This window comes from Cydia strobilella, chromosome 1 (assembly GCF_947568885.1).
Source record: "Cydia strobilella chromosome 1, ilCydStro3.1, whole genome shotgun sequence".
Classification (NCBI taxonomy): domain Eukaryota; kingdom Metazoa; phylum Arthropoda; class Insecta; order Lepidoptera; family Tortricidae; genus Cydia; species Cydia strobilella.
Genome location: NC_086041.1, coordinates 10018769 through 10044471, shown reverse-complemented (window position 1 = coordinate 10044471; position 25703 = coordinate 10018769). Strand labels below are relative to the sequence as shown.

The 25703-nt window shown below is 40.6% G+C and overlaps 1 protein-coding gene across 1 annotated transcript in view; it reads right to left on the bottom strand.

Moving 5' to 3' along the window:
- LOC134741191 (klarsicht protein) overlaps nt 1-25703 on the bottom strand; it is a 357523-nt gene that overhangs the window by 121298 nt on the left and 210522 nt on the right. The gene's annotated exons all lie outside the window — the stretch shown is intronic.

Here is a 25703-nt window from a genome sequence, read left to right as displayed (position 1 = left end):
AGGTTTTAATTAATTGTACTGTTTAACATTAGTATTTAAGTTTTTTGTTACTAAAACTTCTATGGGCCATGCCTGAAAATAAATGATTATTTAATTTAATTTAATTACCTATAAATGCGTTCCATAAATTATGTTCAATGTAGTAGAAAGGTGTGGAAAAGTTGATTTTGCAATACGCGTTTAACTATCTAATAATTCAGATTCTAAATTATGTGCCCATATTATTTGCGTTCTTCAAAATCGACTCAAATTTCGCTAGCTACTTCAAAAGAAGTGCTCTTGAGAAGATGTCACCACCATAGATGATGGATGCAAAACTGTGTTCATCTCATCCGCACGCGTTGGAATATTTACAAAGTTGTTGTAAAGAAAAAAAAAAACAATGTGTTCAGCAATAGAAAGTATGAGACAAGTATTGACGAAACATTAACTTTGCATAAAACAACTTGCAAGATATTTGTTGTAAACCGTTTGATGACCTTAAACTTACAAGATGTGAATCATGTGAATGTGAACAGTCAGCCATTTCATACGTTTATTCCGAGAATGTCTTGCAAATATTACAATAAATATTTACGAATAAGACACGCTGTCGAGTCACGGCGATTGATCTAAAGAACATGTAAGTGTTACCTAGCTAAAATACCGTTTATAAAATAACTGTAGTTTCTACTTCAGCTAATATTCGACGGACATAAATACTTTATCTAAAAATAGTAGTTGACTTGAAAAACTGGTCTTCTGCGGAAGCAGGTGGAAAATTCCAGTTACAAACGACCCTTTAGAGGATAGAATAGCAGTCACCCAAGAATAATTATCATAACTGCAAAAGTGCACCGAATTATGTTACAAGAAAATACGACAAAAAGAAAGTATATCCTGCTCTTTGTGCCTTCTACACGTCAAAAATTGAAAGCCAGGGTAAAATTTTAGACTATAAGTAAATAGGTATGTTACGACAAAGACTTACAGATATTCGGATCACTAAACACATTCACATATCAATCCAAATGTAAAGGCAACCAAACCAGAAATAGACAGCGTTACCTCTTTTGTACAGGACTCTGTTCCCAATCCCCGTGATGAATACCGCCTTATTACTTACTTACCCTTAGGGGTTAGAACAAAGACCACGACTTTCTAATTGCTTCAAACGCGCCTGAATGTTGAGCTTTATGGACTTTTTTAATCCTTAACGACACAAACCGAAATAACTTTTATGTGCTAAGTAATAAGAGCTTAAAAAGTCTATTGGTCCATTAAAATAGTTTATTGAAACTGTTCCTTCACAGTTCAAGTGGCAAGGTTAAAAAGGTCAGGGTGAATGACCAGACGGAGCTTTTTTCCTTTATTGTGAAGTGACACGCGATTGCTAATGTAGATGATGTTAGGCTTTAATCAGCTAATTGGGAAATGAAACGATGCGCGAGTGGTCTGGTCTAGGCATCGGAATGGCATTTACAATTTTACGATCCCCTTCAACGCAGAATAGGAAAATACTAAATAATATATCACAATTATAGGAAAATACGTACACTACCTATACTAGCTGTTGCCAAAGACTTGGTTCGCGTTGATTTTTGTATTGGTTGTTTAAAAGCGCTGCAACAATAGCAGATGTTAATAATTTGACAACAATAATATGTTTCTGCCACTTTGTCTTTATACAAAGATTATGTGAAGACCCTCACTCCAAAAACAGTCTTACCCGATACAAACTTTTAAACCGTTTTTAACCCCCTCAGCTCAGAGGATGAAGTTTTTAAATGCTGAATTTACTTTGCTTGTTTTCTAAAATCCTTACTACGAAGTTTCAAGTCTCACACTTAAAAAAAAATCGTTCCCAATACAAACTTTCACCCCCTTTAAACCCTATACCTATCTGATGGCGCTTGTACCTATTACAGGGTGGCAGTGGCAGATACTTTTAGCACGTTATTTCATCCGCTATTTATTTAAACTATTGCACAAATTTACACAAAAAGAGTACAAATTGCGGACTTAACGCCTTGAGGCATTCCCTACCAGTCAATCATTGGGCTAAACAGAGACAGTTAGTTTGGTGCAGGATTGTAAAGACTGGATATTAAAATAGATCTAAGTTGCTATATTGTTATAGTAGCCCTTGAGGTTAGCCCGCTCGGCGGCTATTAAATAATACTATAACCTAGAGTTTTGAATGATTCACGGTTAGTTTCACTAGACTTATATTGACGGGAATGAGGGTAGACAGAGCGCTGTCTACACAACTTTGACACCCACCCGCTATCTTCAGTCACCCGTGAACATGATGCATGTAACTGCGCCGAAATATCAGGAGCTCACAAATAATACAAAAGGTAATCACGGTCTATATCCCGGTCAATATAAGTCTAATACTATAACCTATCTACAGCCAGGCCAAGAAAAGTCTGCCACGATTTTGAAAGCATAATCAAAATTATGCTAAGAGTATCAAAATCGTTGGAGACTTTTCTTGATATAACTAGTAAATAAAATATATAGAAAACTAGTTATCGTACAGTAAATTCATTTTATTTAGGTCAGGTCCAAATTACAACCATTATGTCCATTGATAATTTCCGCCACAGCAATTATAAAGCAATTCCAATGAATTATACAATTGATAACATCTCCCGTGTTTGCATAGACTATTGTAATTGGAAATCTACTCTTCCATATATGTAAAGTTGACAATGGCTCGGCAAAATGCTGATAATTCATAGGCTATTATTACTGATAGTGATAATTTATCCATAATAACATTTCTATGCGCATTCGTTTTTTGGTACAAGTAACTAAAGGATAGCTTTGGTTACATTTTTTTTATTGGTTATTATTATAAGTACATATCCGCACTTACAGATAAACCTTACGTGCTAATAGTGTTGTTTGTATTAATTTCATGTGATTATACATTTTGTATTGTTTGTCCTAGTACATAAATATAATCATATTAACAACAACAAACTGGTGACCGGTATTTTTTACCACACCCCATCCTCCCACGACATTTATGGAACTGAAAACCACTGCCTCACCAATAATACGTCCTCGACACAACTAATCTTCTAAACTTGACAAATTAATTATTATAAAAAAACAAAAAACCCGACTGCACACTAAACAGAGGAAAACAAGCCCCACAAGAAATATTGTTTAATCAAATGCTAAAACCAAGCTATGGAATACAGTTTAAACAATATAAATAATGCACTATGAAATGTGTATGTAATCGATAGTTAAATAAATAAAAACTTATTCTAAATACTAACTAAATAATTATAATTTATAAATGTTGATGGTAAGTATCGCAGGCGGGGACCAACACAGGGTTACTTATAGTCATTTTGGTTGTTGGTTGTTAAGTTCACTATTTAGCAGAATGTTACTTAGGTAGTAGGCCAAGCAATAAGAAGGTATAGAGGGAAATGCAAGGAACACAATTTTTAACTTCGTAGCTTTGTTCGGACTAGTTAGGAGATGAACATATCAAAAGTCCCCGGCCGTAACCCTGGTGCTGGGGGGGAGGGAGGTTTGAAGGTTCCATTTTTCGGTTTTTCGATTACTATGCGGATATCTCGGAAACTATGCGTCTGAGCGACTTGGCCACTTATACGAAATGAAAAGAGATTTAATTTGTTACAAGTTTTATTCAGTCAAGTTTATCGATATCTTGTATAGTTTTTGAGATATCCGCTCTTGAAGGTTTATTAAGGGCTCTCATTTTTATCTTGATTATCTACATCAGTAAAGCTGCTAGGCCGGGTTTGTTAACGTTTTCGTATAAATCAGGGGTGCTGAATTGTTCATCTCCTAACTAGTCCAAACAAAGCTACGAAGTTTAAAATTGTGTTCCTTGCATTTCCCTCTATACCTTTTTTTGGGCATTTATTTCCTGGCCTATAGGTATTTTCGTTGGTGGCGGTCAAGTTGGTCGTACCGCACCGCGCGCCACAAGGCAGGCCACGCCCTTCTTTGCCCGCTACCAGACCGCTACGCAAGAGGTGCGCGGGAGTTGCAGAACAAGTTATTTGCACATTGCTTGCTGACGCGTAGGTGGCTTGCGTTTACGAACAATTAACATGTTCCTGTAGGAATTTCGGGGTAAAATGTATCCTATGATACTCCCGTGATCAAGATGAATCTAATGATACCTCATATTATTAACAGCAAAACGCACTAGGTCTTGAGTAAACGATTTATTTTAACTCGATACACAACAATGCTTGACCGACGCTTCCGTGGATACGGCGCCAAGCCATCTTGACAGCTCGCGCTCATGACAACCGGCCTGTCAGTTAGGGGCGCGTTCCGAACTCTGCTAACAGTCGGCCATCTGACCAAATAACCTTCGCCCTCGAAGGTGTCTTCCACCCGTGCCGTGCTGAACTTCACCACTCACCACCACACTTCACAGCTCAGCTCAGCAGCGGTAGTTAGCTCACTAGCTCTGTGAACCAATCAAAACAACCTGAATGCGTAGCCCGTACAAACCGTTTTTGTTTCAAAAGCCTTTTCACTAACTTTCTACATCAACTATTAAAGTCTCTAATAAGTAATAACCTATAATATTATCTCCTTTATCACGGTAAAAACAGACTTCCATAATTTACTTTTACAGTTTACATACTTTTAGAAACTTCCCTTAGTCAACTTCAAGACTGAATAATAAATGTCAGGTACTAAATCAAATTTATCATATCATTATTAAATTTAGATCCTTCTAAAATGATGCACGACTTGCGTGATCAACTGATCGCAAAACAGAATAGGTATGCACCACACTGCTTTATTAACGAGAAAAAGGAACGGGCTCACATCTGACGTCAGTGTTGTAGATGATGCGTGCTCCACGCAGGACCAGCACAAGAGACGGTGCTCGCTCGGCTCGCTAGGCCTCGGCCGAACAACAAGCGCACAGCTCCACGTCCATGGCCGCCTCCAATACAGCACATGATAAAAACCTGGCATCACAGCCTCTCCAACTCTGTAATACATATTAATGCTCTAAACGTTCCGTTGTACAACAAGGAACACTATGCCTTCAAAACAAACTGTGTCTTTCGTAGTCCAACCTACAAGGTAAAACATTAGGTATTACAATTTCGACATTTGCACCTTCTAAACAGGCTGTAAAACATTTAAACATTTCATATATCATAAAAAGACCACAGTGATCTGATTTCTAATAATATCAATGTTGTATTCATCAAAACTCAAATTAAGTCATTAAGCCTTGCTAATTATTACTCAAACATGATTATGGGTCATCTAACCTTGCTTGTACTTTATATTATATTTTGCCTTACCAGCATCAACTTTGTTACCATTCCTCGATGTTCATCTCAAGCCTAGCCATAGGCGTGAGGGAGTTCGCAGACATCATCACCGCACCATGGCAGCATTCCCTGGTCACTTCGTCAACCAGTGCGGAAAGCACCGTTGTCCACGTCTCTCAAGTCTTGCACGCAGAGTAGACACTGAACATTTCCGCCCGAAAGCGCAGTAGCGTCGTGAAAACAGGCATCACCGCATAAAGCGTCGTGAAAACAGGCATCACCGCATAAAGCGTCGTGAAAACAGGCATCACCGCATAAAGCGTCGTGAAAACAAGCATCATCACACATAGACATGTGAAAACATACGTCACCGCAAGAAGCGTCGTGACTACAGACATCACCGCACACAGGCGTCGTGAAAACAAGCATCATCACACATAGACATGTGAAAACGTACGTCACCGCAAGAAGCGTCGTGACTACAGGCATCACCGCACACAGGCGTCGTGAAAACAAGCATCATCGCACATAGGCGTTATTGAATCAGGCGTCACCGCAAGAAGCGTCGTGACTACAGACATCACCGCACACAGGCGTCGTGAAAACAAGCATCATCACACATAGACATGTGAAAACATACGTCACCGCAAGAAGCGTCGTGACTACAGGCATCACCGCACACAGGCGTCGTGAAAACAAGCATCATCGCACATAGGCGTTATTGAATCAGGCGTCACCGCAAGAAGCGTCGTGACTACAGACATCACCGCACACAGGCGTCGTGATAACAAGCATCATCGCACATGGGCGTCATTGAACCAGGCGTCACCGCAAGAAGCGTCGTGACTACAGGCATCACCGCACACAGGCGTCGTGAAAACAAGCATCATTGCACATATGCGTCATTGAACCAGGCGTCACCGCAAGAAGCGTCGTGACTACAGGCATCACCGCACACAGGCGTCGTGAAAACAAACATCACCGCACACAGGCGTCGTGAAAACAAGCATTATCGCACACAGGCGTCATTGAACCAGGCGTCACCGCAAGAAGCGTCGTGACTACAGGTATCACCGCCCAGAGGCGTGTGAAAACAGGCTTACCCTCTTGCGAGTCTGAAGCTGACGGCTTACTGTTCAACTCATCTCATTGCCAACCGCAATCATGTCTTCGAGCTCAGGCCACCGAGTAGCCTCATTTCACATTATGCCGCATCAGCCGTGTCAGCATTTCTCGCTAGCAGCAATACGCCAAACACATGACACTCTTGCATATGTCCCTCTGAAAACATATTAAGGGCAGTAAATTGGTTCATGCAACCACGTAACACCGATGGCTTTATGCAGCTTTATGTTGTTGCATACCACTCAATCATGTTCCATTATATAATTATTACTCATCTTTCCAAATAAACATATTTTAAGAAACTCCCAAAGTACAAAAACATTTATTCATACTTCAATTTAATTATTTTACTGGACTAACATGTCAATCCTAAACTCAGTTACTCTAGCCACATAATCTCGGGGCTAGAACACTTAGTAAACACACTCTTATTTTTATATTTTCTGAAGAAATTTACGAATCGCAGATATTTTTTTTTTTTTCATGTTGGTGGTGTATACTACTCATGATGTAAAACATTGCAGTTTTATTACCATCATTCATTACTCCCAAACATTATTAACATTAACCTCCCTTACTCATAATTCAGGTAAAGGTTGTACTTTAGTGAGAGTAATAGACATCACCATGATTTGTAAATTGTTTGTCAAAATCAGACTAACGAACACTCACCTGATTCCATTGCTCAGGACTTAAAACCCTTAGGGATACATCTCACCATTATTATCTATTAGTCAAACATATTTGGCATGTTACAAACTTCTAACAAGTAGTGGTCAACTTTGCCCTTAGTTTATCTTGTGTGAACTTTAAACAATAACCCACCAGCCAACACCATGCTTGTGTTGCATAAGCCAATACTGTAATAAAACCCTTATGCATATCATTATTTCTCGCTGCTAGTAAAAGTCATTTGAGATGTGTTAACAACACCCGACCCGGTAGTGGTCAATTTTGTCCTTTTACTGCCTCTCGTGTAAACCAACCAACTATAGGATATATTAGCATCACACTTGTATTAGTTGTGCAGGTCAATATTCCATCACATTTACTATCTGTGAACATAATATTCAGTTCATCTCCACAATTTTACATACCCCGTTGCAATTATTGTACATGAATAAAATCTTATGAGGTATCTCATTATTCTTTTCAGCTTGTAAATTTCATTTGAAACCTAATCTGTCTTTACTTTTTCTTTGTGAACCAACCAGCTATTACCATCATATTTGTATTAGTTGCACAAGCCAATGTTACATCATAAGTATCTGTGAACATAATGTAAACACACACAGACACACAACTCAAAAACCATATAAAGAGTAAGTATATTTAAGACCACTTAACACACTTTACCATCAGGTGGGTACACTAATCCCGTCATACCAGTCATTTAAATAAATGACAATTTAATAAACTGACTAATTTAGTCACTAAGAAATACCGATCAAGAGATCAATTGAAACTCAGATGAGATCATGACAATATTACAGTTAACCATTCAATCTAGGGTAAAGACACCAGCAAAATCACTGTGCTACAGAAGCTACCTCTGCTTAAAAAGTACTTAATAATAATTCATCTCTCATTTCTTACCATAAAGAGAATGTACTAAATATCATTCGAAATTAATTTAAATATTATTCCAATACTTTTTCCCATTGAAGGCATAAAGCTGAATGATCTTATATGACCCCGGAGAACATTAGCAATATTACACCTTATATTACCTAAATGGTAACTAAAAATTCACTCAATACAAATGATTGCTTGTCTCAATCATGATTAATATTGAATTCAGCATTTTTTCAAGACACCAAGTACATTTTTTGTACACTATATTTAAGAATTTTAAGATTGAAGATGCCAAGACTGGTTTCATGACTTGAAATAAAAGTCATGTGTCATGTCCCATGGGTCCAAGCATATCATGTCCTATTTTGATTGCTTATATACTTTCTCAATGGCACAAACTAGACTATGTGCATAATCCAATACCACACTTTGAAGGTTCAGGTAACCATTCACTACAACATATTCAAATATACTTACACCTTTCAATTTAAGTATCTCACAGTATTTATTACCAGCTTAGCTATCATAAGCAAACCACTTTGTTGTATTGTAACTTTGTTTTATATGGGCCATGTTAGGCCATACAATATACAATCTATAAATTTGTCTTGCCCGACGGTAACTTCAGATTAGTTGTACCATCAAATGCAATTCTCGGAGTTGAAGTGATCATTTCTGCTCTGGAAATTAAACACAAGCACACCACAGCCACACTAAGCCTAGTGTGGTATGACAATAACAATGCATGTTGTGGATACAGTTATCCAATAATAAAGTATAAGTTCCATACAAATAACACACCAAAGCAGTCAATACCATACCAAATGATATATAATGCACATTCATGTTATGTATTTGTTTATAGGACATAATGTCCATACATTAAAGATCAAATTCCAATATCATTTTACGTGTAGGTTATAAGTGGTATTACGCACTTTTACTCACACAAAACGTTCAGTCGGTTTAGCAATTCGACATACCTGCATTCAGGATTGGCAGAAACCATTTCCAAATAGTTTTTAAATACTAATAATGTTTCATTTACCACTGGCAATCGTGATCGAGTTGTTGACTCGCCTCGAGCGCATAACTTACCGGCAGGCGGTAATATTACTTACGTACTTTTTCGAAATCGTATGATTTCTAACATTTTACTTCTTTGTTAAATAGGCATTTGTACAACACATATTTCAAACACTTTGCGACCCAAAACTTAGTGCATTTTACCAAAATACGTACGCGTCCATTTAGTGCGTACTTTGATGCTACTTCCAATATTACGATTTCGTACGCGAATCAATTTATTTGATGGAAATATTTTGTGAGCATGCATGTTTCATATCTCACTTCTGAATTATTAACAGCAAAACGCACTAGGTCTTGAGTAAACGATTTATTTTAACTCGATACACAACAATGCTTGACCGACGCTTCCGTGGATACGGCGCCAAGCCATCTTGACAGCTCGCGCTCATGACAACCGGCCTGTCAGTTAGGGGCGCGTTCCGAACTCTGCTAACAATATATCCAATTATTTCAAAGTGAATGTAAAGAAAATATTATCTCTGTATCCCGTAGGACTTTCGGGATAAAATTTATCCCATGACACTCCCGTGATCAAGACGAATCTAACGATACCTCATACATCAAAATCCATCAAGCCGTTTAGGCTACAGGAGGCCACAAAGAAACAGACATACATACATACATACATACATATACTCGAAAAACATCCTCCTTTGGCAGTCGGGTAAATAAAAACAGGTCCTGTTCTAACACCTATTCATATTCATTTATTTCGTAAATGCACTGAAAACATTAGAGGTCAGAAACAGTTTGAAGGAAGGAAAATAGTTATTTGTTTTACAAAGGGGCAAAGTAGATGTAGATAGATAGAGATAGATCGTTTTTGAACAATCAAGAGGGCGTTTTTACCAGCTAAAATTAAAAAAAATCACCACACTAACACAAGGAAAATACTAACTGTAAAAAACAAAATCAAAGCAAATTGATTCAAAATGAATGTTATTATATATTTATCATTCAAAATCATCATTTAAAAGTCAATTCTACCCGCAAACATAAGAAAACAACTCAAAATTTGCATTTGATTACTTTGCCTCATATGTGAATAAAATGCAACTTTCTTATCAGTTTATGAAATTCTTTATAAAATGAATTATCTACGGGGAAATCATATGGGCGTTGTATTCACGAAGATAAGATTGCCCGGCCATCTCTTCTGTCCTAGAGGCAATAACAAATTATTAGAGTGAGAGGGATAGGTGTTCTTATTATATTAGGTTTTTATTTCTGTTGTTGGTTGTTGCATGCCCCCGAAACAGCATGACTTGGCGTTTTAGGGTGCATTGTTTCAAAATAAAACAATGAGTTGCCCTCATTGTCTTAATATCCTATTTGTGGCAAGCTATTTGTACTTACATCTACTTTACATGATCCGTTATCGTTTAAATTAAAATGTAGCACAAGTTCAAAATATTGTACTATATTCACAATGAACAGGTTACTCAGGGCAGGTCAGATTTGCAAGTGCTAAGACTCCATTGAATAAATGTTTCATACGCGATATTTCCTAATAAACAATCACTATGTTGGTATGTATGTGTTATGTGTGTTGTGTAGTTTAATTGCGAACAATCACTATGTTAAACAATTCTACTTTGACAGCAAAGTGTAGGTAAATAATAAAATACAAAAATGACTGCATGATTGTAATGAATATTGTATTATTGTTTCTTTTCAAAAATATTCCTCATAATTTAAACTTCGTCCTAATTTACGAGTACATCCATCCTATTGTTTTATACGTAGCAAATATTTCATTACTGGCATCTCGCTGTGCTCTACAGTTTGTGGCACACGCCACCTGCGCGCGGCACGTGGCGTGGCTGGCGGTGGCGCCCTGTAGCGTGCGTGTCGTATGAATGGGACACACCCGCCAATGTGACTCCACAGATAACTGATATCACGGATCTACTATGGCCCGGCTACTAGTGCTATAACTAACTTTCATGTTTATATAACTTCAAGATTTACTGGACTATAAAACTTGAATAGGTAATATCCTGAATCCTGGCTTACCGGAGGCACACGAGATATCATAAATGTATTAAGGTCCCGTTTTGTCGAAGGCATAATTTTATTATAACTGTGCCCTATGCTTTTTTGCAGCAATTAATGCAATATTCCTGTTTTACTTCGATTTTCTATTATTTTACCGTGTTCGTATTTATTATTGCTCGTTATAACGATTATATCGAGTTGACATTTCTTGTATAATTTAATAGGCTATTTGACTAATTTTTGAAAATGGTTTTAATTTATTGTTTATGACTTAATAATTACACTACATTGATATTTCCGTGAAATTTCCTATATTAAATATTTAAAAAAAAAACAATGTTAAAGTTTATTTATTTTGAACGCGCCTTAAACGCTGTTTTTGCAAAGGGGCTAATCACGTGACACGTGTGACGTCACGCGCAAGTAAACTCAGTCAATGACCTTAGTTAATCTTATGGTTTAAGTGCATTGAATTCATTATTTCACTGCAAATTGATATATAAATGGTGTATAGTGCCGCAATGTTCAAGTACGACTATGAAAAATCCAGACAAATCGTTTGTTTCCATTCCAACGGATCCCAAAAAAAGAAAAATGTGGTTAAAACTAGCGCGAAGAGACCCAAAGAGCATTTTAGCGCATACTAATGTTTTTATGTGTGAAGACCACTTCGATGTAAGTAATATTTAACTGTAAATAAATATGGTAATTAAAGCAGCGGATTTTGTTGTATTTAACGAAACAAGATCTAGGTATTTAATGTATTACTACATAACCTCATAACAATAGCTCTTTCAGCATTAGTAGGTAGTTAGTAGCATACTTTTTCTTTCAAACTAAAGTGCAGTATGGAGATACTATTCTCGTCATCGTATTCTATATACATATATATCGTCGTCGTATTCGTATCATCGAGATCAAAATGTTCGTAAATAAACAATTTCTACGTATACTCACACAGCTGTTTTTACATTTCTAAGTTCCGCAGCATAGTAATCCGGATCTTTAAAGAAAAGTGCAACCATTTATGCGTCTATGTCTGGTAGGTTGCCGCTATCGGCTTTCACATACGAGTATTTCGGCTCCATTTTGAGATTCTTATGAATATTGTGCCACTAGATATACGGATAAATTGGAATATATCAGAAAACTGTGGAGCAATAACTAAAATTAACTAAATACAAATAAAACAGTTAAAACACTCAAGACATCAAGAATGTTTACCCGCGTGTGACGTCATCCGAGCGTTGACCAATCACAGAACGTTCACGTCCCTGATAAAATTTCAAAAAAATATTAAATTTTCTTTCGTTTATTTTCCATAAAATAAACATAATTTACATTCAAATATAGTGAAATATACTTTATTAGTTTATTATCTTTCAGGATGACAGCAATTCGTTATATATTTTTAATGTTGTCAAATACCCTATTGAGATCTAATAAAAGCATAGTCTCTATTAAATGCACCCATTTAAGTTGCTAAGGTAAGGTATTTAGGAATAAGTACCTATGTAAAATATGTAAAATTAATAAATGTAAATGTACTTAGATGTTAATTTGGCAAACTAGTTAATTCATTATAAATTTATAATGTTAATGTTAACTTTATTTACTTCTCTTAGTATAGATTAAAAAAAAAAAATTCTGGAAGAGCGAGGTCTCCTGATACAGGTACTTCATACCTAATAGGAGGACTCGACCACTATGTATTTACCAACTAAGATTGAAATGAAATAAATTATTATCTATCTTATCTTATCTTATCTATAGTGTTCTTGGAAATGTTAGAGCTGATACCTACAGTACGTATCATCATATTAATAAAAATGTGTTTCCCAAGGTGCGTGTCCTCCTCTGTCAACATATTTGCAGACTTCCACGAGCCGTCGCATCTGCTCTCATTGTTTAGCAGCAATGAGGCGATGCATCAATGTCGTTGCCAGTTTTTATTTCATTGTTCTTGTCACTAACGGTCGTATCGGCAACAATGTTTTAATTCATACTTTTTGTTTAGACTAGAAAAAGCTCACAACAATAATTATAACCTTATTATTTTACAGGCATATTGTTTAATGTTCATTGCGTAAGTACCTGTCGGTACAAGGTTACGGTCACTGAAAACAATCACAAGAATCACCGCAGTCATCATTATTAAGTGGCTGTACTTTATAGTTTATACGTCCTGTTGCGTTACCTATGGGTTTTCGCTCTTAAGATAGGGGACGATCGGTTCGCCATACAAACGTAGTCCTCATTTTCCTCCCTGGATATTGACATTATGGAAAATATTTTTACCATAGAGTAACTTATACTAGAGCGGTACTGTCATAGTAAATTTTGTAACCCCAGTAAATTCACTGCCATCTGTCGACACACTTTAAAACTAAAAATGAAGATTTATAAAAATACGATAGAATGTATTTAAATATAGATAAATGTTTTTTTTTATTTGCATTAATTATTTTTATGATTTTGACCCATGTTCTTTCACTGATATGCGTTAAAATTGTTAAATAACAAACGAAACCGTCAACGCCATCTATTCGACTGTAGGCCAAAACTAGTAGCGCCCTCTCAACGAGAATCAAATTTTCTTGATTTTCGAGGCACGTTTTTTCCTTAGACTGTATCTATCTATTACGGAGTTATATCTATCTTTGATTTTTACACAATTAGAAGTATTTCAATCATAGCTATGCCCGACCGTTAGATTTTTTCGATTTTTACTTTTTTATAAGAGTTATTAAAAATTTGTATGAAACCTGTTTTTCGCTCGTAGCTTTAAAATAATACAGTCAAAACCGTTTATAATGACATCGCTTATGAACTGACAACGAAGAAATTTTGTGGGCCTGTTTTGGCACAATACGAATCTTTAATCTGCGACTACAGGTTACAACGACCATAATTGTGTCATTTTCAAGCAAAAGGTACCACATTGTCGCTTGCCATAAGGACGCTCTGACAGGTTTTTCGTATAAAGAAACAAGCTATTTTCGTCCTTATGTTAAGTGACAATGTGGTACCTTTTGATTGAAAACGTCACAATTTATCGGCCCCTTCAATGTAATAAACGGTTTTGACTGTAATTAAAAAATCGAAAAAAATCAAACGGTCGGGCATAGCTATGATTAAAATACATCAAACTATTTGTATGGCAAACCGGTTTCGAGGCGGTCGTCCCCTTTCGTCTTAAAGATGAAACGTGGTCGGAAAAAACAAACCTCAAAAGATATAGATACAATTCCATAAACAAACAAACAAACAAGTTATATAACGGTTATTCAGTTATCTGGCATCTGACAACTATTACACAAAACTAGGAAAAAACAATCATAATTCCCCCTCGTGTATTTGTTCGTCAATCCACAGCCACACTCCATAATTACAGTTGAAAACAATTAACACCCGAACGAACTACCCGCGAACTAACCCTACTCGGGGTGGAGCCGGTCAACAACCTCTTACAGAATGAAACAATATTAACCTGCCCTACTTTTCTTCACTCGCGCACACCTCTCAACAGTCTCAACACCCTGAGCCGCTCAGACCGGTGTTGCTCTTTATTGTCTTTACGACCTTTCCGCAATAGCCCAATCTTTTGACCAGCCAAACTTCAACACCATTACCGGCACTCTTCTCCACTGTATTTACAATAATAGCCCCTACGCCAGCTAGGACCGATTTACGGGTATACTGAACTATTTGTACCCGTGAATGGGTTCTATAATCTATTCTAATTGGTGTAGGTATATCATGACATCAAAATTGTCTTAAAGGCGGCCTCTGCGCTGTTGGCTTCGGCCCCACGCACGCCTCCCAAAGGTCCGGGACCCCATGGTCCCGAGATATGGTAAGACATACAAATGATAAATAATAATAATGATAATGGTCGGATAATAATGAGTAAAAATGGCGCCCACATGACGCAGTGCACAGTCTACGGATAGAAAGAATTCAAATACGACTCCTAAACCACTTAGCATACTCTACAAGGTAACAGCACGAGGATGAAAAGTTGATGCTCGTCTTAAACATTTTAAAATTAATTAGAAAATAGAAGAAATCATTTAGATCTAACATTCTTATCTTCTGAGCTTTTGTCAAAATTTAAATTTAGAGTACCTTTTAGATATCCTAGAAACCTTATTAACCTTTTATCTCCGCCTTTCCGAAGGACTGTCCTAGGCCCTAATTCCCCCATCCTTAGGCTATGTAAGTTGCATAACAAGTATAACAAAATTGATATGTTTTGCACTCCTTTAAACAAGCTTAAACGTCAGCTTCACAAAATAGTAAGTTAAGTAATTAGTTCGTAAGTAAATTTCGTTTGGTAATACATTTTAATTTGCATGCAGTGTTTACCTCAATTTTATTGTACACTAAGCTCTTAGTTATTAAGGATTTAATAAATTTATGTATGCGTCAGTGTAACAGTTACTGATAAACCAATAAAATAAAATAAAAAAATAAAAAATCGTGAAAGTTTAAATCAGTGTACAGTTGATCTTTTAATTAATTTTTAAGTAAAATATATTTGTTTTGTTGTTTTTAAACTAACGATAGCAAAAGTTTCGTGTAAAATGAGCTATAATAGTACATTACTGTCGAGGTTCGGAAGTAGCTACTTGCTGGCTGAGGACTCGTTTTAAACGGACGACCTTGGGAGTCCGTTTAATCAAAGATAGATATAACTCCGTAATAGATGGATACAGTAAGGAAAAAACGTGCCTCGAAAATCAAGAAAATTTGATTCTCGTTCAGAGGGCGCTACTAGCTTTGGCTTACTGTCGTATAGATGGCGTTGACGGTTTCGTTTGTTATTTAACAATTTTAACGCATATCAGTGAAAGTACATGGGTCAAAATCATAAAAATAATTAATGCAAATAAAAAAAATCATTTATCTATATTTAAATACATTTTATCGTATTTTTATAAATCTTCATTTTTAGTTTTAAAGTGTGTCGACAGATGGAAGTGAATTTACTGGGGTTACAAAATTTACTATGACAGTACCGCTCTAGTATAAGTTACTCTATGGTTTAATTGAATCCGAAGCCAGCAAGTAGCCTTCCAGCCGAGTCATATATAGTGCTTTTCTCAAAAATGGCGCAATAAATGCAAATATAATATAAAAATATTTTACAGGAGCAACATTCTTATGTATATATTTTCACAGAAAAAAGTAAAAAGATTTGCTTTGCCGCCGTTTTTTTTTAAATTAAAAATGGAAGTGTATTTTTCTGCTGAAAATACGCCAATCTATTTGAGACACCTAAATAGTCACGGTAGCAAGATTATAATAATAAGTACTGATCATCTGTTTGGCTGTTTAATGGACCTATGCCTTCATTTGATATGGCCACTTCAACTTTTAAAAAGTTTGGAACTCGACAAATAATGGAATTAGGGTTACCCTTATCTTTAAGCGCTTTTTATAAAGGTTTCCCTTTGCGTGAAAGAGCCAGGATTAGTATATATCTACGGTAGTGTATGAAAAGGAAAGAAAATACGTGCCTAGTCAAAGAACGCCGCCGTCGCCGCCGACGATCGCTCGGATTCGAAGTAATGTGTGCTTTATGAACAAGGTAGATGACTTAAATTAGCACGCTTATATGCTAAAAGGGAAGCCCTTTATAAGGCTAACCCTTATAAGCAATATGCAAGGTGTTGGTGAGCGGATGATAAGGGTTTTGTAAGGGTATTTGGGCTACCGATTACTCAAATGTGGTAGCTTTATATAAGGGTTTTTAAAAGCAAAACAAAGGGTTTCGTCTGGCAAAGGGTATGGTGAGTTAAGCCTTATGCAATACCCTTATAAAACCCCGATAAGGGATAGCGGGCCGGTCCCTGTTCCGAGGTCGCTTAAGCTAAACTGTGACTTCATGCCAAGCCGATTCCGCACGCACTCATACTCACTTATCAAGTTTGAGCCATTCGCCGCCTCCGCCTTCGAGTCGTGAATGTGTGCGTGAAACGCGTTAACTCGAGGGTGCTGTTGGTTTCAACGTTTAGTTGAACAGTTTCGACTTACATCGGTGTGATATATTCCCATACTCCGTACACTTCTAGGTTAAGCAAACGTTTCTGAAAGTATAATGGGAATCTCGAATTAACCTAAAGTTTTAATTAGTTGCAATAGTTGGGGTGGAGTGGTGTGATGACCTCCCCGAGCGGGAGACGGGGGGAAGTTTGGGTGGGCTTCGGCCCGCCCAAAGGTCCGTCTGTCTCCTCTGGTCCACCCTGGGCAACGTCACTAGCGACTGGCATTCGTGCCTCTTTCTAGTCACGGCTAACATCCACACTGGTGTTGTCAGCAGGAGTGGGTTACTGCTGACAACCTACACACAACCCACCTGTGCTAGGACCTGCACAGTTGAGCGCCGTAAGCAAGGATGACGGGATCCTGGCGATTGAGCCATTGCCAACCCGCGTGGCAACACGTCTGCTTCGGCCCGAATTTCGGGCGAAACGGTGGCCCGGGCTACTAGCCACAGTCCGGGAAATGGTCTAGTGAGGTACCGTAGGTGGACTCACGGCAAGAAGTGGGAGGGCCGCAGAGGTAGTTTCGGCTGCTGATGTGGTGGTGAAAGGCCATGCTGAGGAGATTCGTTTAGGTGATTCTGGCGGAGGGCGTCTGACCTGGGCGACCCTACGTCCCACCTTCACAAATTTCCGATGTCGCGCAACTAGCCAACTTCTCACTTCTATACCCGAGTCGGTGTCCTAACGACTGAAAGCACCTTTTATATGTGCCGGTAAGCGTTCCCAATGTTGTGGGCCCTTGTAGGGTGGGAGCCGATGAGGATGAAGATAAAACGTACGAACTATGGATAACAGGTCGAACGAAAACCCCCAAGCTGATCCAGCAGCGTTCATCGCTAATGGTGAAGCCACACATGCGAGACAAGCTGTCCCAGAGACAGTGCGTCAAGCAAACCACCCGGCTGGTCAGCAACCTAGTTCATCTGGGGAGCAGACTGGCCCAAACACATTCCAGGACTGGCAGGTAGTGGACCGCAGGCCCAAGAAGCGACCCACTAGTGGGAAGCCTCACCCAGCCAGAGCCGGGACTTCTTCCTCTTCCAACCCACCCCCCCCTGTTCAACGTCAAGGTGGGGTGGCTAAGAAGAAGAAGAAAAATAAGAACCAGAGGCGCGCGGCTCGGCTAGCACGAGAGCAGCAACTGGGCACCACACAGACACACACACACACAGACACACAACCCTGCAACCGAGGAGGGAGCACGGGCTTCTCAGAAGCCGGCACCCGAACCGGCGCCGAACAAGCAGGATGCTGCTGGCAAGCCTCCGCCGAAGGGGAAAGGTTCCATCCTACCCCCTAAGGCAGGAAGGTCGGCCAGTAGCCCTGCTGTTCCGACTGCAGTTCCACCCAAACGACGGCCAGGCAAGTTCGCACGAGCCACTGCTAAAAGGACGCGAGAAGAGTCCTTCTCCCCGCAAGGAGATAACAAAAAGCAGCGACTAGTGAGCCCCAGCCAACCGAAAGCGTCGTACGCACAAGCAGCGGCATCTGACCTGACGATCGTCATCACGGACGCAAAGTCGGGTAAGATCTCCGCTGAAACATCCCCCGCCATTCTTCGCGGGTTGCACCAAGCAATCGTGGTGGAGGCGAGGAAGAACATCGTGGGAGCCCGGCCACCTAAATTCAAGGGTAAACCGGTTTTCGCTGAGGGGCAGCTGAGGGTCTTCGCAGAGGACGAATACTCGGCCGCCTGGTCTCAGCGATGCATCCAGTCCCTAACCTTGCCAGACATCTCCCTAACGGCAGTTCGCCAGTCGGAGATGGCAAGGAGAGTTAAGTGCGGGCTCCTTATACCCAACATCAACAACTCGTCCTGGGAAGACGTCCGTCAGGCAGCTGACGGACTGAAGTACCAGAATGAATGGGCCAAGGTCGGCACTTGGTCCATCATTGAGATACTGCGGCAAGACCAGGGGTGGTTTGTCGCCTTCACAATCCCCGAAGACCTCGTCCCCGCCTTTATGGAGAGGGGGAGATCCCTGAACTGTGGAGTGGGTAATGTCTACCTCAGGTTCAGGGGTCCCGGAGGCAAATACCTGGACCAGCCTCCCACCCTGCAGGACTCCACCCTAAGGGTAACGGGAGCACAGGTCCCTAGTCGACAGGCCCCGGGCACCCCCGGTCAGAGTAAATCTGCCTCCGGAGAGGAAGTTGCCCCCCCATCGATGCCCAAGCCAACGACAGCCGAACCCTCGGAGGATGAACTCCTTGGCACTGGTGACGAACCAGCCGGGACATCATCCGACGGTGAGTACCTGTCGGCTTGGATAGAGACGGGGCTGGCCGACATGTTGAAGGAGGGAGGGGAGATGCAAGACGGAGACCCCACCACCGACAACATGGACACCGGCTAGTGTCCTACAAGCAAACCTCCAGCACAGCGTGGCCGCTACGGCCCAACTGAGACGCTGCCTGGTAGGTTTGCCAACAGCCGTTGCCCTCCTACAAGAACCATGGGTGGGCAACGGTCACATACGCGGGCTCTCCGACACGAAAGGTAAGCTCTATTACTCCACGGTACACGCCGTCCCTAGGGCTTGTATCCTAACCACTAACAATATCATTGCACAACCGCTCACTGAGTTCTGTTCCAGAGACCTGTGTGCGATTAAACTACAAGTTCCACTGCCAACAGGCTGTCGCGACCTAGTCCTTGCCTCGGCGTACATGCCCGGAGAGGACGAGCCGCCGCCCGCCGAACTACAACGACTGGTCAGCCACTGCGAGAGAGCGGGCCTCGCATTAATCATCGGGGCCGACTCCAACGCACACCACCCGCTGTGGGGAATGGAGACCAGTAACAACAGAGGTAAGACACTTGTTGAATATCTTGTGACTACTAATCTAAACATTTTAAATGTAGGTGCCGAACCAACATTCGTAAACAAACGATGCAGGACGATTATTGACCTGACTCTGGCTTCGGAGGAGGTCAGTGAACTAGTCATGGGATGGCACGTCTCCCAGGAGGCCTCTTGCTCAGACCATAGATGGATTCGCTTCAATCTACTAGCATCTAGTGACACACCAACCGCCCGAAGGAATCCCAGGAAAACGGACCGAGCCACTTTCAGGAAGGTCCTAGGTGAAAGCCTCGACCTGCTTCCTCCGAGGGACGACTTCCGGGAACCGACTGAAATAGAACAGCAGGTAAACATCTTAACCGATGCCCTCGTAGACAGCTACCACAAGGCGTGTCCCTTAAAACCACCGGCAAGGACTGCCATAACGGGACACAAGTGGTGGGGTCCAGAACTGGAGAGACTCCGACGGAAAACCAGGAGACTCTTCAACAGGGCCATGAACACAATGGCCGAGGTAGACTGGGACAACTACTATGAAGCCAAGGCCAATTACAAAAAAAGACTGCGGTACTGGAGATCCTTATCATGGAGGAACTTCTGCAGCAGCATCGAAACACTAGACCACGCCAACCGTGTAAGGAAAACATTAGCGTACAAGACCACATCGCAATTGGGCTCACTCCGGAAACCCGATGGCACGTACACATCTTCCCCTGTAGAGACCCAACGCCTTCTCCTGGAAACTCACTTTCCAGGATGCGTAAGTCTCGCCGATGAAGATCAGCAGGATGAGGTATACAGTACAGCAGACAACAACTGGCAAATGGCGCACAGAGTCGTCACCGCTGAGAAACTCAGGTGGGCTATAAACAGTTTCCATCCCTTCAAGGCGGCTGGTCCGGATGGGATCTTCCCTGCTCTCCTACAGTGGGGTCTAGAGCCCATCCAGCAAACCCTGACCAACATCATGGCAGCATGCCTAGCCTGGGGGTACGTGCCCAGGAGATGGAGGGATGTGAACGTGATATTCATACCAAAACCAGGTAAGAATGACTACACGGCGGCTAAATCCTTCAGGCCCATCAGTCTCACATCATTCCTGCTGAAAACACTGGAAAAACTGTGCGACAGGGATTTGAGGGATCGAACGCTAAAGAACACACCGATGCACAACAACCAGCACGCGTACAGCTCAGGTAAATCCACAGAATCGGCACTACACATGGTCGTCAGCCGCATTGAGAGAGCCATCCATGCCAAAGAACTGTGCCTTGGCACCTTCATTGACATCGAGGGCGCTTTCGACAAGACCCACTTTACCAGCATAGGGAATGCCTTGGATAGCCACGGCGCGGAACCCGGACTAACAAAGTGGATTATGAACATGCTAAACAAAAGAACTATAAGGTATGCAGGTGAACCGCAGGCCGTGGCGGCGGTGCGAGGATGCCCTCAAGGGGGAGTCCTGTCACCTCTGCTGTGGAACCTAGTAGTCAACAACCTTATAACCAAACTGAACGAGAAACACTTCTACACAATAGGCTACGCTGATGATCTGGCAATATTAATATCAGGTAAATTTGCCAGTACAGTCTGCGATCTCACCCAGGCTGCTCTTCGGATTGTAGAACGCTGGTGTAGAGAATTCGACCTATCAGTCAACCCCACCAAAACAGAAATGGTAATGTTCACCAATAAAAGAGCGCTTGGCAACTTTACCAGACCAACACTTTTCCAAACCGAGCTACAGCTGACCGATGAAGTTAAGTACTTAGGGCTAACTCTCGACAGTAAACTCAACTGGAACAATCACATCAACAAACGTATAGACAAGGCGGGAGTTGTCTTTTGGCAATGCAGAAGGATGATTGGTAAGAGGTGGGGACTCAACCCAAAAATTACTCTCTGGCTCTATAAGACCATAATCCGCCCCTTACTCTGTTACGGTGCTCTGGTTTGGTGGCCAAGAACAAACCTAGGCAACGTACGAGACAAGCTACAAAGACTCCAAAGGCTCGCATGCGCGGCCACCACTGGCTGTACGAGGTCCACACCGACTGCAGCCATGGAGGTCATGTTAAGCCTTCCACCGCTGCACCTACACATACAACAAGAGGCCAGTCTCTCAGCGGTAAGGCTGCGAGCCCTTAACATATGGTCCAACATCATAGGAGCTCTTCACACAACTTGCCTGGATAAGGTATATGACGAATTTCCAGTGCTCAATTCGGGCACGGATCGGATTCATAAACAAGCTATCTTCGACAAAAGGTACAAAATACAGTTATACGAGGACGACAATTACGAAGGACTCAATCCTCGGGAGCTCAGAATCTTCACTGATGGGTCCAAAACAGACAGCGGATCGGGCTCTGGAACCTTCTCAGAAGACCTGAACATGTCAATCACCACTCCGCTAGGAGCCCATAACTCGGTATTCCAGGCTGAGTGCATGGGCATTATAAACGCGGCGGCTGCCATTACTGCAAGGAAGGTAGTAGGATCCTCCATCCGCATACTCTCCGACAGTAGAGCAGTCTTGATGGCTCTAAAAAGCCATATAGTCACATCCAAACTTATACACGAATGCCACGAACGACTAATGGAGGTATGTCATAACAATAAGATCACCCTACAATGGATCAAAGGACACAGCGGATCCCGGGGTAACGATGCTGCGGACGAGCTTGCCAGGCAAGGATCGAGTGCGGGAGCGATTGGCCCAGAACCGATCCTCCCGATACCGTTTAGCAAGGTACGTTCAATGCTGCTGGCACGTACAGGGAAACTACACACAGAACATTGGCTAAACCAGACTGGATGCAGACAGGCCAAACAAGCCATGCCTGGCATCAACGGAAAGCTCACAAGGGTGCTCCTTCAATTAGGAAAGACCCGACTGAGCATGGTAACCAGTGTCATAACAGGTCATGGACTATTTAACAAACATCTTTTTATAACAGGTGTCACAGACAGTCCCCTATGCAGAGGATGCATGGAGACAGAAGAAACAGCCTCTCACGTGGTGCTGGAGTGCAGCGGAGTGGCCCCATACAGGGCAAAACATCTCGGATCCCCGAGAGACCTCCCCGAGGTCCTACTCAACATCAAAGGTTTGATAGGTTTCCTCGAGGAGCTGGGCTGGCAGGACTAGCCCACCCCCATGTCACGCAAAATAGGCGCCAGTCGTCGAGTTGCGGAAAATCGCCCGAACTACAATACAATACAATACAATGGAATTTGTATGCAACATTGCAGTCCCGAAATCAAGACTGCAATGTTTTTAACTTTTTAATTTTTTGACTGACCATAAACTACGCACTTCGCGACCTACTTTTTAACCGGCAACGTCGACTTTGCCGTCCATTTTTGAGAAAAGATATTTCGGAGACGCCACCTCATATCCGCGAGTTCCGCCAGGGAGCAACGACGCCCCAATGTCGGCTGTATGGCCTGTAGGCCCTGTACCTATGTAATATGAGGTGGGTGAATATATCAGAGAAAGTTTATAATATGTGTGTAGATAAAATAATGTATGTAACTGTACATAATTATGTAGCAGTCACATAAACTACTATTAATATTCGCTTATTACAAGATATTTTCCAATTTTACGGTAATTATCTTATTGATTTTTTTTTATTTACAACCGAAAATAGACCCCGGTTTGGCACTTAAAAGTATTAACAAACAAGTACTCTCACTTTGAGGGTCCACATGGTCTTTTTTATTTGAAAATCTTCTTTCAATGGACACGGTTAGTCCATTCATTGGCATCGCCCGAACTGTTTACTTTGACGGAAATATCTCGACCGGCCTATTTACATAGATGGAGATAAGTCAAAATATTCTCTAAGAATTCCCCACGACCTTTTTACTGGTTTTGATGTTTAGAGTAATTTAAGTTCAACGCAACGTTTGTTCCATTTTGTAGTCGTGTGTGAAAAACGTTTATTTCTTTAGAAAATATTTAACAAACCAAAGTATAGATAAAACTTATTGTTGTTGCCTTTTTTTAATGCAGAAAACTACAATAACTTGGATAATCTCATCGCATTGGATCTTCAAACTTTAACGTAAAAAATAGTTCAGGGGAATTTCTAGTGGGAAAAATCGATGAGTCGCCAGGATAACACCTGATAAGGCTGCGATAAAAACAATCTATCAATATCTAATATTAGGGTTCACCACCACAAAGATAAAACTTTTAATAAAAACAAAAAGAGCGAGTACCTACGAGTAGTACACCAACAAAATAAATTATAAAGACGTCAATTATTTTATGCGATGCCACAGTTATGCCCTGCATTGCATTAATGGAATCACTGCAGTGTGCAATTTCTCTAGTCGCACATATTGAAAGTAATCGCGTTTCTGCACCGGCTACCGATTTGTCCACGGTTGTCGAGCTGTCATACAAGTTACATTATTATTCGCATAAAACGGGGCGGCGGCGGCGCGTCGGCAGCGGCCAATTGCACTGATCCTATAATCTGGTTTACAGCAAGCGTGTCCGTGAATACTGAGGGCATATTATTATATATCAATGCATTGTGCAGGACGGTAGAGCCTAGAAATTATTCACACATTTTCAAGTCCAGAACTAATGTCGGATCTTTCTGTATAAAAAAAAAACAATAAAAAGACAGTAGTTTGCGAATATGGCAGCGCGCTGTAGTATCGATCCAGAGGCCGTGAGTTTAAGTCTCACGCAAGGCAATATTTTTTCACTTATAAATTGATTGAGTCTGTATTTTCAGATCGGAATAATATTCAACCCAGTGCATTAATTTCCATTTTATTAAGCGTAAAATATGGCGTGCAGGCAATAAACTACCACGTTGTCGGTTCTCAATTGTGAAAACGAATGTACACGAAAGTTTTTAGCCTTCATAGTTGTACGCACAATGATAACCACAATCAAAAAAAATAAGGAATGCTAAATTATATGTCATACATGCTGAATGCACATGATTACCAATATGTAAAATTGTGAAATATTTAACAACGTCCGAATTGTACATGGCATTGTATGATTTTATCTTATATCGTAAACAATAAAGTGTTAACATCAACAACAACTAGTTAACAATATCTACAAGAAGCGAATAGAAGGTAACAATGGTTCCGCATTTAGTTCGGCTCATTATAAGCCGGAGGAAGAGGGCCGGCCCGGCACCGAACACGTGCCCCGGCTTCCTGTGCTGCCACGTTTGATGATCACGGCTCAGGCTCACACGCCATCTTCCATTTTATATTTGACAACGTTTCAAAATTTCGGATAAGTTTATTTTTATATTCGACATGCAAAGACATCGCTACTAGTGATATATCACAGTGTGATTGTAGTTACGGTTTTCTTTTTTAGCCCTTCAGTAAAATTGACACCTGAAGAGAATGCAAATTTTACCAGACAATCATTCTAATACATCCCGTGATGCCTACTTTTAAGTACATATTTCTAATTACCAGCTGAAATGACTAACTGTTGGTAAGTACTTGTAATAGAAATCTTTTACTACCTTTTTTACGAGCGTTCGATAACGAAATACCCGTTCATTGATTAAAGCCCAAGTGAGAAAGTAAATAATATGTTTATAGGTAATTCATTGGTGATTAAAGAGAATAAAGTAAACAACCAATTTCCTGTATTGTCTATTTCACACTCAAAATACAAATCAATAAGCTCCAGCCTTTGTAGATTTATTCTTACTGAACATGTATTATGACTATTATGCCATAATATAATAAAGGATAACCCTTATTCGAAAAAAAAT